At 37.8% G+C, this 17,032-nt stretch overlaps 1 protein-coding gene across 8 annotated transcripts in view; it reads right to left on the reverse strand.

Moving 5' to 3' along the window:
* Nucleotides 1–17,032, reverse strand: part of CHL1 (cell adhesion molecule L1 like) — a 217,245-nt gene that overhangs the window by 159,922 nt on the left and 40,291 nt on the right. For 7 of the 8 annotated variants that reach the window (XM_029050965.2, XM_029050958.2, XM_029050959.2 and 4 more), the window contains exon 2: nucleotides 14,530–14,610. The exons of the other annotated variant lie outside the window; for it this stretch is intronic. The gene's annotated coding sequence lies outside the window, so the exon portion shown is untranslated. The remainder of the gene's footprint in view (nucleotides 1–14,529; nucleotides 14,611–17,032) is intronic. 8 annotated transcript variants of the gene reach the window in all.

Here is a 17,032-nt window from a genome sequence, read left to right on the forward strand (position 1 = left end):
AGCTTTCCAAACTCATTTCCATTCCTGTGAATTCAGTTTGGGGGTCCACAGTACACATTATATTACACATTACATTAGATTGTAAACAGCTTGTGGGCCAGAATAATGTTTTTACTTGTACTCTCTAAAGCACTTAGTACAGAGTTCTGAACACTGCAGTTCTTAATAAATACCATTGACTGATAGCCAATCGATAATGATCCTCTCATTTCAGGATTTCTAATATTGTTAAAAGATTATTTTGACCCTCCTTCAGCCTGCCTTCCTGTCACTCCATATCAATCAATCATATTTATCCATACCCCAGTAGAGGCTATTTTCTTGGTATCAAGATAAATGCACCATAATTTGCAGCAATGTCGCATGAATCATAGCTCTTAAATGTATCAACCACATTTTTCAATCCCACTCAAAGTGACTCCTGTTTAATACTCAATCAAAAGTCTTTGAATGAATCATAGCAGCTGCAACAAATGCATAAGAAAAAATCTTTCCACATGTATAACTATATTGTATACAAGACCTTGAAATTTCATCTTTTTCCACATAAAATTACAGCTGTGAGATGTTTTTGGATGAAAGGAGATATATGAATATATACCAGAGATTTTGAAGAAGAATTAATTTTTCAAATCATGACTTCAAAAAAGATTTCTGTCACCACTGAAAAGCACTAATGGGCCCCATAGGGAGATGCATCCATAGCTGTAATACCCAGACTCTGACTAGGAGCACAAAAGCAAAGAGGAAGAGAAATAGAAATTATTATAATGGCCCAGGCAATTGATTAAGATCACAGCCACGTGAAAGACATCTGAGGGCTGAGCAAGAGAGTTTTTGTGGCTTAAAATCTCTTAAAAATGACTTGCCTATTCATGAAATTACATCTATTTTCTTCCCACTGTAAGCATGATGAAAGATCAGAACTCCATAAGGCCACATTTGAAGAACAGAGGAAAAAGCACCATACTCTGCTCTGATGTTCTCCTTCAGTTTCTTGCACAACATACAAATGTGGTATTAAGTTGAGTCCCTTATAATCCTGTAACAGGTCTTCAGGCCCCTTTTTAAGTGCACAGGATCCCATGAATTAACTAGACTGAAAAAAGCTCTTTATCTGATTATATACATGTATTAAAAATATATGTGCTAGGACATCAGATAAAAATGTGGAGTGCCACAGATGGACACGCAATTTTGCATTTTTTATAGCATTTATTAAGTGCTTACTATGTGGCAGGTACTGTACTAAGCACTGGGGTAGATACAAGCTAATCGGGTTGGACACAGCCCCTGTTCCACATGGGGCTCACAGTCTCAATCCCCATTTTACATTTATTCATTCATCCAATCCAGTACTTAGTACAATACCTGACACATAGTAAGTGCTTAACAAATACCATAAAAATAAAAACAAAATACAAAACAATTTTATTGAGAGATTCAGTTGCTCTATATTTTCTCCTCGCATTTCAGTAGTATTATCCATCAGTGATCTGCTAGAAATACAATCTTGAGGATTCATTTCCTCATCCCATGACTATAGAGTTACTGGATTTCAATTTTCAACTCAGATTGATGTTTTGCAGGAAATGAAATTCATGTAAACAGAGGTGTCTGTGGCAAATCAAATAAGGAAGATTTTAAGAACGACAAGTGGATATATGTGTAAAAATTAATCAATCCATAGTATTTACTGAGCACTTATTGTGGGCAGAGCAGTACACCAAGTGCTTATAAATGGCACTCAAATTAATCTCTCCAAAGGAATTTTATTATATTTGGGTTAAAAAAGTGAAAATTAGCTAGTAGTACCTGCCACCACCTTGCTGTGCAGAATTCCCATCATAGACATTGTAGAGCCCCACTCCAGTCCACACTTCACTCTGCTACCACATTAATCCAAGCATTTATCCTTTCCTGCCTTGATTACCACATCGGCCTCCTTACTGACCTCCCTGGTTTGCGTTTATCCCCATTCCAGTCCATACTTCACTCTGCTGCCCGGATCACTATTCTACAAAAACTTTCGGGATGTGTTTCCCACTCCTCAAGAACCTCCAGTGGTTGCCCATCCACCTTCATATCAAACAGAAGCACCTTACCATCGGCTTTCAAACACTAAATCACCTTGCCCCCCACCTACCTTACCACGCTGCTCTCCTACTACAACACAGGCTGCACATACCGCTCCTCTAATGCCAACCTACTATACTTCTATCTTGTCTATCTCTCTGCTGACCTCTTGTCCATGTCTTCGCTTCGTCCTGGAATGCCCTTCCTCCTCATATACAACAGACACTGATTCTCCCCACCTTCGAAGCATTATTGAAGGTACATCTCCTCCAAGAGGCCTTCCCTGACTAAGCCCTCATTTCCTCTTCTCCCAATCCCTTCTGTGTGACCCTGATTTGCTTCATTTACACACCAACTGCCTGCACCCGTAGCCCAGTATCAGAGCGATTATCCATATATCCATAATTTATTTATATTAGTGTCTTTCTCCCTCTCTATACCACAAGCTCATTGCGGGAAGGGAGCATGTCTGTCATACTGTTGTGTTGTACTCTCCCCAGAGCTTATACAGTGCTCTGCACACAGTAAACACTTAATAAATATGATTGATTTATTAATATGAGAAGCAATAAATCAGGCAGCTAATGGCAGTTAGTACACAGTGAATCTAAGCAGCAACAGGCCCAAATAGGTAAATGAAACTATTGTCAGGTGAAATCACTGGAACCACTGGCCCAGACTGGTTGCCCAGTTTCCCAGCTCCAAGTCAATCTGAGTGACTGACTGACTGTAAATGTGAGGATTTCTTTATGTGTGGGAGAAGATTTCAGTTTCTGTTTCCTGATTCTGTCTTCCTCTTTATCTAGCATCCTTTTCCCTAACCTGCACCTCTTTATTTCTCTCATATTGATAACTGCATGAGCTTTTCTGCTAGTCGTTCATATAAATATTATACAAAAATAAAAAGCCGAAAATTCTTAACTCATTTTTGAACCCTTTGCTTTTTACTATATCTTTGTACCCCAAGCATATGTAGGTCTGGAGGAGGGAATAGTGCATACAGTTTAAAATTGGGACTGCATAAAGTGCATTTATGGATGGAGGCAGTCTATTCCTGAGCATGATAAAGCCACACTACAAAGATACAGATCCTCTACATTTTCTCTGCAAGAAAACACCCTCTTCCTTAGAGAAAATAGAAATGGTTATGATTAAAGATACTTGTAATTCATTATGATAAATAGCACAGTACTTTAAATCTTGAAATACATTTGTATCAATCAACTGTAGCTCCAATATGTTCAACTAAATAACTCAAAGCTATATATTTATATATCTATGGATATATAGATATATGCAAAAATTCATTGCAATTTAATTAATGAAAATTAATTAAGAGCTAAAGCATCCTTAATCTAAAATCTAATGAGTTTTCCTAACCCTTGAGTAGTTAAATTAGACATAGTTAATCAAAAAAGAAAACAATTAAGATATTCATTTACCACAGAAAAATGAAGAGTAAGCAAGTTTTTTTTTTCTTCTCTACTGGCCTTTAATTATAATAAACGCTCTCTCAATCAAAATACAGAACAGGATGTTTTTCAAGTAGAAAAGTGTAATTTAGAGTCTACATATAAAGCTGGCTACTCTTTTTTTCTATCTGTATTCCTAATCAATACCTTCTTTACAATGTATGTTCATCATTATGATAGCTCAGGGATTGATTGAATATTTTGCAAGAGTGAAGACTTGCCTTAGAATCCTGGTATTTGTATTGTCTTAAAATTCAGAGTCAAGATATATAAAGATATATAAGAATTGAATTGTACTTTCCAAGTGCTTAGTACAGTGCTCTGCACACAGTAAGTGCTCAATAAATATTATTGAATGAATGAATAAATAAATAAATATAAACCTAAATATAAAGCTATCTACAGTTTTCTGTCATAAGACACCATCTTAAAGTAGCCTTCGAAAGCAAAAAATTGTATAAGGATTATTTTTTGTTGTACTCTCCCAAGCACTTAGTACCAGTACAGTACAGTGAACAGAGAAAGGAAAAATATATTTTCTCACAAATTTAACTTTGTTGTACCTTTATTTTTCATTCTATTTCTTCCTTTTGTGTAGTGCATAAGTACTGATCTTTGATGCTACTATATATGTCAACTAAAATAAATTATGGCAGGATATATATTAGGCTTTGATCTTGAACTTTGATTTACTCATTATCTATGACCTGTTGCACCATTTATCTTTCTAATCTTGATGCTCCATTAATTCACCGGTTTTCTTCATTCCAAAGGGCTCTGAATATTTGCAGCCTAATTCATTCCAATAATGTTTTTCTATTGAGAAACAATCTTTAAAATCTTTTGAAGAAGGATGCAACCTGAGTTGCTGTTCTTTCATTATTTTGGAATTTTTTTGCTAACCTGAATTATATACTTATGTCCTTGAATTTTCCTCTGGTAAACTGTGTGACTGAGCAATAGAGTTTCATAGATTTTAAGTTTAGCTTCTGTACTTAACACTCCATGTTGGAACATTAACTGCCTGATTAATGAAAATAAGATGTTGGGTAGCTATTAAAATAATTGAAAATATGACATTCATTCATTCAATTGTATTTATTGAGCACTTACTGTGTGCAGAACACTGTACTAAGTGTGCACACACATTCTTTTGTAAGTGTGAGCTTTTTAGAATCATTTTCCTAGAATAGTCTATTTTTGTTTGAAGAATACTGGCTAAAAATGATTTTCCTGGTATTTTCTCTATTGACAAATGTGTACAAAAAACCTGATAAAGTAGAGGGAAGCAATAATATTGCCGGTTCAGTGAAATGAGTACATACATGTAAGAAATCATTAACATTGATGTGACTGAAAATAATAACTGAAAACTGTAGCTGAATTGTGCCATGCTTAATTTAAATCATTTTATGGACAAATAAACACTTTAATAAAATTGAAAATGGATATCCTAGATCTAGGAGTTTACTCTGTGGCCGATTACTGGTCATTTACATTTAGGTGTTTATCTCGATGGATAGGATAGTGAAAATCTCCAGACCCAGAGGCCTGCATATAGGTCTGGAGATCAGTATTCTATTTGCAAGACTGGATCTAGCTGGCACACCGTGTTATCTCTCCTATCTCTACAAGGTCTATCATTAGTTCAAATTCAAACTGAGAAAGAAGAGATATTGGCACCTTAATTGAAAAGAGAATGAATTCAATCAATTTGCAAATAAGCAGGAACTCACTGTCTGGAAACAGTACATTAGGCCAATTGAAGTAAATTGGCTTCCTTCAACCAAATCCCGGGATCCTTATTCAGGCAGAATCCACATGCGGTTCATACATAATACTTTAACATGGGATTCATGCATTCATTATGTGGTACTCAAATTGAATTTCTGCAATTTGTGTTTCCGCGGTAGCAAATGTATGGCTTGTTCAAAATGAGGTAGTTCTCTTGATCACATCCCTACCTCCTTAGTTTTCTTTTCTAGATACCATTCATTACCTATAGACTGTAGACTCCAGTCTGTTGGCTTTAGTCTGTAAGATCTAGACTGTAAGCTCCCTTGTGGGCAGAGATCATGTCAACTAACTTGTATTTCCTCAAGTGCTTAGTACAGTGTTCTGTGAACGGTAAGTGCTCAATAAATACGATTGATTACAATGTTCAGTTGAAGGCAGCATGGCCTCGTGGAAAGAGCACAGGCCTGGGAGTCAGAGGATCTGGGTTCTTATGTCGGCTCTGCTATCTGGCTGTTGTGTGACCTTGGGCAAGTGCCTCCATTTCCTCATCTTAAAATCAATGATATTTCGATCAGTGGTATTTATTGAGCACTTACTATATTAGCACTAAGCATGTGGGATGGCACAATACAATAGATCTGTTCATAGTAATAACTATGGTACTTGTTAAGTGCTTAGTATGTGCCAGGCACTGTACTAAGTGCCGGGGTAGATGTAAGCAAATTGGATTGGACATAGTCCCTGTCACACGTGGGGCTCACAGTCTCAATCCCTATTTTGCAGATGAGGTAACTGAGGCTCAGAGAGGTAAAATGACTTGCTCAAAATCAAAGAGCAGACAAGTGTCAGAACCGGGATTAGAACCCATGACTTTCTGACTCCCAGGGCCGTGCTCTATCTACTACATCATGCATTCCTTCACACCTTATCAAAACACTTGCCCCTTTCCTTTTTCCCCCTTAACTGCCATCTTCAACTACTTGATCTCCAATAGCATTTTCCCCATTGCTTTCAAGCATGTCCATGTCTCCCTTATCCTAAAAGAAACCCTCCCTTGACCTCACGGCTCCCTCCAGTTATCACCCCATATCCCTCCTACCATTCCTCTTCAAACTCTTTGAGTGAGTGTCTACATCCACTGTCTCAAGTTCCTTTCCTCCAATTCTCTCCTTGAACGTCCTCCAATCTGGCTTCCATCCCCTTTACTCCACAAAAACCTCTCTCTCAAAGGTCACCAACAATCTCCTTCTTATCAAATATAATGACCTCTATTTCATCCTAATACTCCTCTCTCAGCTGCCTTCCACATTGTTGACCACCCACCTCCTTCTCCTGGAAACATTATCCAAACTTGGCTTCACTGAAACTGTCCTCTCCTGGTTCTCCTCTTATTTCTCTGGCTGTTCATTCTCAGCCTCCTTTGCAGGCTCCTCCTGTGCCTCCTACCCCCTAAATGTGTGAGGCCCCTAAGTTTCAGTTAAGCACCCAAATCTACATCTCCAGCCCTGACCTCTCTCCTTCTCTGCAGTCTTGCATTTCCTCCTGCTTTCAAGACATCTCTACTTGTATGTCCTCTCATCACTTCAAACTTAATACGTCTAGAACAGAACTTCTTATCTTCCCACACAAATCTGGTCTGCCACCCATCACTGGAGATGGCACCACCATCCTTCCTGTCTCACAAGCCCATAACCTTGGTGCTATCCTTGATTCCTCATGCTCATTCAACCCACATATTCAATCCATCACTAAATCCTGTAGGTTCCACCTTCACATCATCTCTAAAATCTGCCCTATCCTCTCCATCCATACTACTACCACGTTCATCCAATCAATTATCCTATCCCACCCTGATTACTGTATCAGCCCCCTTGCTGACCTCCCCGCCGCCTGCCTTTCCCCACTCCAGTCCATACTTCATTTTGCTGCCCGGATCATTTTTCTACACAATTTTCTCCACTCGTCAACTCCAGTGGCTGTCCATTCACCTCCACATCAACAGAAACCCCTCAACATTGCCTTTAAACCACTCAATCATCTTGCCCCAACCTACCTCACCTCATTACTTTCCTACTACAACCCAGTCCATACACTTTTTCCTCTAATGCTAACCTTCTTACTGTACCCTGATTTCTTCTATTTCACTACCTACCTCTCGCTCATGTCCTGCCTCTGGGGTAGAATGCCTTCCCTCCTCAAATCCGTTGGACAATTACTCTCCCTGCCTTCAAAGCCTTATTGAAGGCAAATCTCCTCCAAGAGGAACCTTCTCTAAGTCCTCCTTTTCTCTTCTCCCATTCCCATGTGTGTTGCTCTGACTTGCTCCCTTATTTCATCCCACCAACCAACCCCATAGTACTTATGTACATATCTGTAGTTTATTTACTTATATTAATGTCTGTCTTCCCCTCTAGACTGAAGGTCATTATGGGCAGGAAATGTGTCTGTTTACTGTTATATTGTACTTTTTCAAGTGCTTAGTACAGTGTTCTGCACACTGTAAATGTTCAAGAAACACGATTCAGTGAATGAATGAATGAGTTGGTAGACACATTCCCTACCCATAAGGAGCTTTAGTTTAGAGGGATTTGGTGAGGATTCAGTACCTGTTTTCACTCCTACCTAGACTGTGTGATCCATGTGAAGCAGGAATTAGGTCGAACCTCATTACTTTGTATCTTTCCCAGCACTCACTTTGCTCTGTGCTATGTTTTCTCATCTCATAGTAATAATAATAATAATGTTGGTATTTGTTAAGCACTTACTATGTGCAGAGCACTGTTCTAAGTGCTGGGGTAGATACAGGGTAATCAGGTTGTCCCACATGTGGCTCACAGTCTTAATTCCCATTTTACAGATGAGGTAACTGAGGCACAGAGAAGTTAAGTGACTTGCCCGCAGTCACACAGCTGACAGGTGGCAGAGCCGGGTGGCAGATCTGGGATTCGAACCCATGTCCTCTGACTTACAAGACCGGGCTATTGCCATTGATCCACGCTGCTTCTTAGCACTTAACCAGGACCAGAATTATTATTATTGGAATATGAACCTTAGATAGCTAATCTTCATCATAATCAACATTTATTTAGCACCCTCTGGGTTCAGAGCACTGTGGCTGGGCACTTGGAAATGTAAAATGAAAGTGAATACCCATTTCCTTCCCTCACTGAGTGCGCATGCTCCTTATAATTTTCATGCACCTGCACGAATAATATGGCTATATATAATATAGCTGTGATCCTTACTCAAAAATGACACTGGCAATATTGGCATTGCATCAATGTGTGTATTTTGCTGAGACCTGTTTGCATACCGTGTCCATGAAACTATAGTAGACCACTTTTTTCTGGCCCTTAGCCTCAGCCAACAGTACAGCTGCTAGGGACAACAAGCCAGGCATCTAATAGCATTTCTGTCTCTTGATCTGTGGAGTCAACTATCACTGATCATTCATCTTAATCTGAGGTTTGTTACTTTTCAGAAGCAAAACAAAATGGGGGTATTTTGTCCAAAACTTTCATATTTTGGCAAAAACCTCCTGAGCAGTCATCATTATGGAAGCATATTTAACTAAGGTAGAAATGAGCCAAAGAAGATGAGTATTCTAATTATTATCCCAATGGGAATCAGGGTTTGATGAATAATGGCAGATGGGACATAAACGATAAGTTCATCACTTCACATCCTTTGAGGAAAATTCTATTTTTTTTTAGAAAAAAAATTCCTGGCATGGGCTTGAAAACAAGAATGAAAGTGCCATAAAAATATTTGAGGAGGGAAGAAAGATTTCTACAAAGCCTTGAATAAGCTGCATATTTTTCGCAGGCTCACTGAGAAATCATCTCAACAAATCAGATGATATAGTTTGCTACCTTCAAAATAACTTCACTTTATCTCCCCTCATTGACCCTAATATACCATCAACTCAGGAATTGGGCCTGTTATTCACTGGGAAATTTAGTCATAAGGGTACTGCTCAAGCAAATATAACAAGGGGAATATCAAAAAGGCAATGTGTTATACATAAAGAACAGCCTGAGAAGTAGTGAGGACTTTGGAAGGTATATTAATTATTTTAGGCCACTAGGCTATTAATACCCCAAAGAACTAATTTATTAAATTACCCTATTGGCCAGAAAGGGCTAATATAGCTTCCTAACTTCCCATGGAGGAATTTATGCCCTGGGAGAATGAAGCTCAATATACTTCCAACTTGTTTTTTATCTTGAAGAATGTATGTAATTACATTGCCTTTCTGTGAGACTTCCTGTGATGGATTATCAGGGGAATCTCAAGATAATTTCAAATATTAGAATATATCTCATTCTACATAGTTTTCTCAGGTTTGCATACACCTACCTATAGTTTTTCACTAGAATAGTACATTTCTGCACTTCTTTGTAATTTCAAGATGACTTTTCTTCCCTTAGAAATAACAATCATTTATATATGCGATCTGAATATGGTTCCTTCCTGAATTCAAAATACCATTTGAGGTTTTTTAGCACCTTAATACTATAATTAGGTATTGAAAGTCAAGCAGTCAAAAGAACAGCAAAACAAATGATAAAGGGAATGGGGTGATGGGAAATGGGATGCGTTGCCGTGTGTGTGTGTGTGTGTGTATCCTGCACATATGTGCGTGTATGAATTGCAAGACTTGCTAAATATGCCTAGCTTGGATAAACAACAAAAAAGCATGACAATAGCCCATCAATATTTAAAAGGTATAAGCATCAAATACAGAAAATCATTCATTTGAAACAAGGGCACAGAGCTAGAAATAATGGATTGAAAGGGAAAGAATTCAAAATTATTGTTTACATTAGTGTGAAATATGATTATGAATTATTGATGCCCAACATTCTACATTATGATGACATTTTTCTCAGTACTGAAAGCCCAATCACTTGGGATACTGAAACTCGATCTAATGAAATAATAGAACAACCTCTTCTTAGGTTGTTTTATATCTATAAATCATTTATGTGAGATGCCACCTTATATAATCCAGTGGAGAAATCATTATGTCATACCTGTTAGTTGTTGTTTTATTTTTTCCCCCTCAAAGTTTTGTATTACTGGCTAGTGACTATAACCTGTTGTTCCATTTAGGTAAAGAAATAACAATGTTTGTGAGACCCATCTTATTTGAGAAGTAGCATGGTCTAATGGATACAGCAGAAAACGCTACTGAAAGTCACATCCCTCCAAGAGGCCTGTACCTGATTAAACTCTCATTTCCCCAATTCGTCTTCCCCTCCGCATCATCCATCCACTTGGGTCTGTACCCCCTTAAGCACCTGATATTCCCTCCAGCCCCACAGCACTTTTGTATATATCCATATGCTCTGCCGTCCCCTTATCTGTAATTTATTTCATTGCCTGTCTCCCCCTCTACACTGTAAGTTCCTTGTGGCCAGGGATAATGTCTTTCAACTCCATTGTATTGTACTTTCCCATGCACTTAGTACAATGCTCAGCATATGGCAAAGGACTTAATAAATGACATTGATTGATTAATTGACTGGGAGCCAGGAGACCTGGGTTCTAACTCCAAGTCTACCACTTGCCTGTTGGGTGATGTTGGACAATTCACTACATATCTCTGTGCCACAGTTTCCTCATCTGTAAAATGGGGTTTAAACAGCTGTTTTAAACTCCCTCCTAGATTGTATGCTCCATGTGTGCCCCATGTGGGATTGTGTGCCCCACTGTGTGTGTCCCCCATTGTGGGATTGTGTGCCCTTTGTGGGATAGGGATTGTGTTTATCCCAGCCCTTAACACACAGTGTTTGGCATATAACACTTGATAAATACCACAATAATAGTAATAATAATTAAGAAGGTTTCCATGGATCATCCTGATGTAAATTATATAGCATTTGTTTTTGAATAAACCCAAACCAAAAAAAAAAGACTTTCTAACTCTCGATTCCAACACATGGAATGATAGACTGTCCAGTACTGGACTGAAAGATGCTCATTTACTGAAAGGGAGTAAATTGAGGCTTGAGAAAAATTGAGCTCAATGTGGATAAAGTTCTCTATTCCTTTCCCTCAATTCACTGCAGTCTTTATTACATCATCAACAGATTGTTTTAACGAGATTGGTTTTTCACTAATTTTCATTACCATTTTGATTATTAACAGGTGGCCTATTTTATAAGTATTTGTAAATGTCTTTTTTATGATTTGCTCCATTATTTTCGCACTATTTCACAGAGATGCTATAGTTTTTAAATTAGGTATGCCGCCACCGCTACCAAAACTTGACGGCAAAGCAATGTCATCTTTGAACTTTAAAACACATTACACTAAATATAAATATAGCAGTTTAACAGGTAGTTTCCATTATATGCAGGACCTTATTTCATTCTTAACTTTCATATCAAATTAGAATCAGTGCATGAAGCACTCTCTTAATGATGGGCTTTTGTTAAGCGCTTACTATGTGCAAAACACTGCGCTAAATACACGGTAAATATAAACAGCAACCAAAGATAACAGAGTCCCTATCCCATATGGGGCTCATGGTTTAAAGGGCAAGAGGAACAGGTATTTAATTCCCATGTTACAACTGAGGAAACAAGGCACAAACAAGTTAAGTGACTTGCCTCAGAATGCACAGCAGTCAAGTGCTGGAGCCAGGATTAGAAACCAGGACTCCTAACTTCCAGTCCTGATATATAAAAGTTACATTCTTAGCAATCGTGGGGTTGTTGTCTTACATGAATTTTCATCTCCACAACAGAAATAAAATCTACTACTTATAAATGTAAATGCCAGTATTCATAATGCCCAGAGGGATGATGGCAAGAAAGGCCATATTCATCTAACTAGCTATTGCATATGTTCACCTGTATTCCAATATAAAAATCAAACTACAATTTTTAGTTATCAATGAAAATGCTGACTGTGCTCTGAAAATATTAAAAGGAAATTATGTTTTGAAAAATGCTATAGTAACCTTAACTATTCAAATAAATACAATTAGAATGTGGGGTATTTATCATCATTCTTCAGAGATTCAAAAAAAATTGTGATTTGAAATGTATATTTTTACCAGTTTCATTATTTATATCACTGGAGGCTTCAGATCAGAATAATGAAGCTTGAAATGCTGGCACCTCAGAAGAAAAGGACAACATTCAGTGCAATTTATTGATATTACCCAAAGAGTGTCCATTTACATTTAATAGAAATTTCAAAATTCAATTCCCATGTGCTATACTGGATAGCTAGTTCTCAGCAAAGGATACTGGAATAGATGGGTCACTGGAAAGATCCAGTGTTCCTTTTTTACATTAATATGATTATTCACAATGCAAATCTGAGTTCAAGAGTTTCAAAAAATAAGATTAATTTAAGAAAATTTAGGAAGAAAGATTTTAAATGCAGAATAGTTTTTCTCAGGGGAGGGTTCAACCAGCTATTGTAAGGCTGAGAGTCACCATTCCATAGTTATGCCATTTCTAAAATCAAGGCCTTTTGCTGTAGCCAATGACTTCTTTAAAAATACTAAATTTGAACAAATAGGAATCAGTGTCCTCATTTCTCAGAAAATCTGAAAGCTACTTAGATTTCTTAGGAGCATATTCTATCAAAAATACAGTAAAGGAAGAAAATAATCCCATTCAGTGAAATAACAAAAATTTAAATAATCAGATTTTATATGTTTCACCTAAGGGCATAATAGCACTTGATAACAAAAAAAAACCAAAACAGTTTTTAACATCACTTTAGGACACATATTAACTGAACTGAGGCTGGCAACTTTTACCAAAAAGAAAATAAGAGCCATAAGCATCGTCGGTCATATTTAGTGGAAGAGTATGGCCCTGGGAGGCAGAGGATCTTGGTTCTAACCCCACCTCTGTCACTTACCTGCTGTGTAACCTTCAGCAAGTCACTTCACTTCTGAATCCTTCAGGTTCCTCTTCGGCAAAATGTGGATAAAATACCTATTCTCCCTCCCACTTAGAACGTAAGCCCCATGTCGGAAGGTAACTGCATCCAACCTGATTATTTTGCATCTATCCCAGCAGTTAGTATAGTGCTTGGCATATAGTAAGTGCTTAACAAATACCATTATCGTTAATAGTCCTCAAGGAGCTTCATTCTACCTTTCTAAAGTTCCTTGTTTCATCGCCTATCAATCAATCAATCAATGGTATTTACTGAGTTCTTGCTGTGTGTAGAGCACTGTACTAAGCACTTGGGAGAGTACAACACAATATAAAAGAGATGTTCTCTACCCACAACGAGTTTACAGTCTTGAGGGGGAGACAGACATTAATATAAATTAATTATGGATATGTACATAAGTGCTGTATGTGTACAAAAGTGCATAAATCCTTCAAACTTATCGCTTTATAAAGTTGCTCAAATATCATAATAATGTTAAATATTGAAATTTTGTCTAAGATGAGTCACTTTCAGAAGGATTCAATTATCTAATAGCTAAAACCTGAAATGACTTCTCAATCAGTGGAAACTGAAACACTGGCATGTTATTCTTTTGCCCTCCCTGAGACCTAGTCTTTATTCTTAAATAGCTTCAGAACCAGGTTTTCAGATGTCCTGGACATCCAGATAAATTCTCAGCTAGAAATAAGATTGGGAAGCCCAGGCCCAGGGACACCATGACATCATTACACCATCAGGGTGAAATGAATCAACCTGGAAGGAACCCTCTTTCAAATGGATCAGAATAACAGCTTGCTTTGAAAAAAAATCACTTTTGGTTCAATGCTTTCCACCACAGTGAATCTGAATCTTATTTATAGTACAGCATTCCTATGTAAGCAATGACCATACATGGATATCTTGGGTCAAATTTGCCCTTCAGTTTGAGGTACACATTTACCAAGGCATTTGTTTAATTCTGCATCATTACCACTAGAGCTTCCCACAGAGTGTTCAGGCTGTGGGTTCATCTTTCCACATTAGCAGAGACTTCAAGAAGGTTGTGACACTGAGCTAGTAATGAAAATAGTGCCAGGCACTGAGGATACCTTCAGCACCAGAAGGGATGATATATAGCAGCACACGATGATATATAGCAGCACACGATGTGAAAGGAATTTAAAGTTACACATGGTCCTATCAGCTACACTTGCACCCATTAATAAAATCTCACCATTAGTAGGATTAGCTTTGAATTACAAGGACAACCACATACATACTACAACAAGTAAATATGTTTGAAAATACACGTTCTATTTAAAGAAAATATTCTTACCATTAATTAAAGTCCTTTTCACTCCACTATGAAATCCCTCTGCAATTCTAAGCTTGGGTCATCATTGGCAGTTTACAGCATCTAGAGAGAGACCAGGAGGTTGTAAATTTAGAAATAAATGGAATTTTAAAACCAGCCTCTCATACATTATGAACCTTTTTCTATGCACTATGCAATTTCTTCTCTTATTGTCTCTCACTATTTCCCTTGTTTCCAACTTTTTTCTCTTCTTCATTTACCAGATTTCCAGTCAGAGCAGAAACAGGAATAACGTTAATATCATGATCAAAATTCTGCTTGCTAAAAGGGTTTATGGCAACAACAGTTCTCTTGCACACCTCTATCACTTCAAAACAAGCTGAGTTTCCTGCTATTGCGTTCCACTTTCCAAATACTGATGGTGTCAGCTGTTTAGTGCACATGGAGTTGGATTTCTCAAACGCATTTTCACTGACCACCCAATACTCTAACATCCTTTAAAAAACAATTATTAACTCTTTGTATGAAAAATATTTGTATTGGGCAGCATTTCTTAGATTTTTCCTCCTGTCCTCCTTTGTCTGAATGAAAAGTGATTCTTTACCTTAATAAAACAATAAACCACCCCAACCAGGACCAAAATATATATCCTAGTCTCCATGGCAATATTCCATAAAATACTTGCTTCAAAACACTTCATTGCGCTACCTGGAAACAAAATGTGCACCTGAAAATTTAATTAATTCCATTAATCTCCTTCCTTTGATTTTAAACAAACCAATAAGTGAAAAGCAGAAAGTAATGTGACCTGTATCCACAGTCCTTTTTTGAAAATCCCCAGGATTCAGGAATTGGCTTATGAGGTATGAAAATCCGTTCTTCCTGAAGGTCTTTAACACTGCCAGATGTGTCCATAAAAGAATATAAATGTCCTTTGCTACATGCAAGGGACCTCAAAATAGCACACAATCCAAGCTTTTGATATGTGTTGTCTTCATTTGGTCAATTGAATCCCTAAAAGCTGACAGGGCTCACGTCCCTGTGACTCAATGTTTTGAGATTGATTTTCATTTGTGGATTTGTAATGAAGACATACCATATTCTATCTCCAAAAAGAGAAATCAGAATGATTAAGATATTCAGAAAGCATTGTCCTCCCTTTTGTTGCATGCCAATCCCTTTGATTGGTCTCATTCAAAAAGCTACTACATAGAAGATATAAACAAAGATGCATATTTCTCCAAAGACAATACTACACAAATCTATTGGAAAACTATATTCATTCTGAGATATATGATAAACATGTACAATGTTTCTACTCTTTTGGCCAAGCAACACATATCACAGAAATTTATTCTGTTCCAATGTTTTTGAAACCTCATTTCTAATCACAGGAATCAGAACTTAGTTGCATTCTATACTCATCATTATAAAAGAAAAAAAGTCATATTTTCCCATGAGGAAACAGAGTTACCTAGAAGTGCTTTAACCTGCAAAGGCTGCCCTCATGGGTTTAATCAAGTAATCAATAAATCAATGCTATTTCTTGAGTGCTCCATGTGTGCTATATTAAGCACTTGGGAAAATACAATAATAGAATTGGTAGACACCATCTCTGCCCAAAGGGAGTTTGCAATCTTTTGAAATGAAAGCATTTTATGTTGGGAAGAAAGGGTGGAACTCCCTTCCTCCCAACTGTGTGGAGGGAAAAGCACATCTCTCTTCCTCTGTATGATACACAATCCTACTTACCACTTCCAACAGTGTATCATCCCTTTGGGGTGAGGCAGTGGGGTGAGTGGAAGTGAGCTATGGCCCTACCCAGTCTCCTCCAACTATGCCTTTTAGGGACCCTGGTTTATTGCCTCACAGAGAAGCAGTTGGGGTGAATAAGGCACAGAATCCCCCAAATTCTGGCAAGCTGTGGTACCTCAGGAATTGTTCCCACCAGAAACATCAGACTGGATTCCTCTAGGCGCACCTAGTGTATGGAACATTCCTCTCCATCCTAATCCAAATCGTTGGCCCCCCCAGGATAACTGAAGTCATGCCAGAGGCTTAGAGAAGTCAATCAATCAAAATATCAATTGACCACTTACAAGATGAACAGCACAGTACAAACACTTGGGAAAATACAAAGAAGTTATCAAACGTGATTCCTGCCAGCAAAGAGTTTACCATCTAGCAGGAGTTATGGGCACTAAAGTAAATTATAGATAGAAGAAAGTAATAGAGTATGAACATGTGTACTTAAGTGTTTCAGGGGGTATGAGTACCCAATTTCCTAGGTGGGAGGAAGTGCTGAAGTGGCAGTAGGGAGGGATACAAAATGAGAGATAATAAATTAATCAGGAAAGGCCACCTGGAGGAGGTTTGAAAAGGGCTTTAAATAGGGGGAGTGTTAAGGTCTGTTGGATGTGAAGTAAGAGGGAATTCCAGGCAAAAGGGAGGGTGTGATCAAGAGGCTGATAAAGGGAGAGATGAGACCAAGGGCACATGAGTAGGTTACCTTAGAGAAACAAAA

Source organism: Ornithorhynchus anatinus, chromosome X1 (assembly GCF_004115215.2).
Source record: "Ornithorhynchus anatinus isolate Pmale09 chromosome X1, mOrnAna1.pri.v4, whole genome shotgun sequence".
Taxonomy (NCBI): Eukaryota; Metazoa; Chordata; class Mammalia; order Monotremata; family Ornithorhynchidae; genus Ornithorhynchus; species Ornithorhynchus anatinus.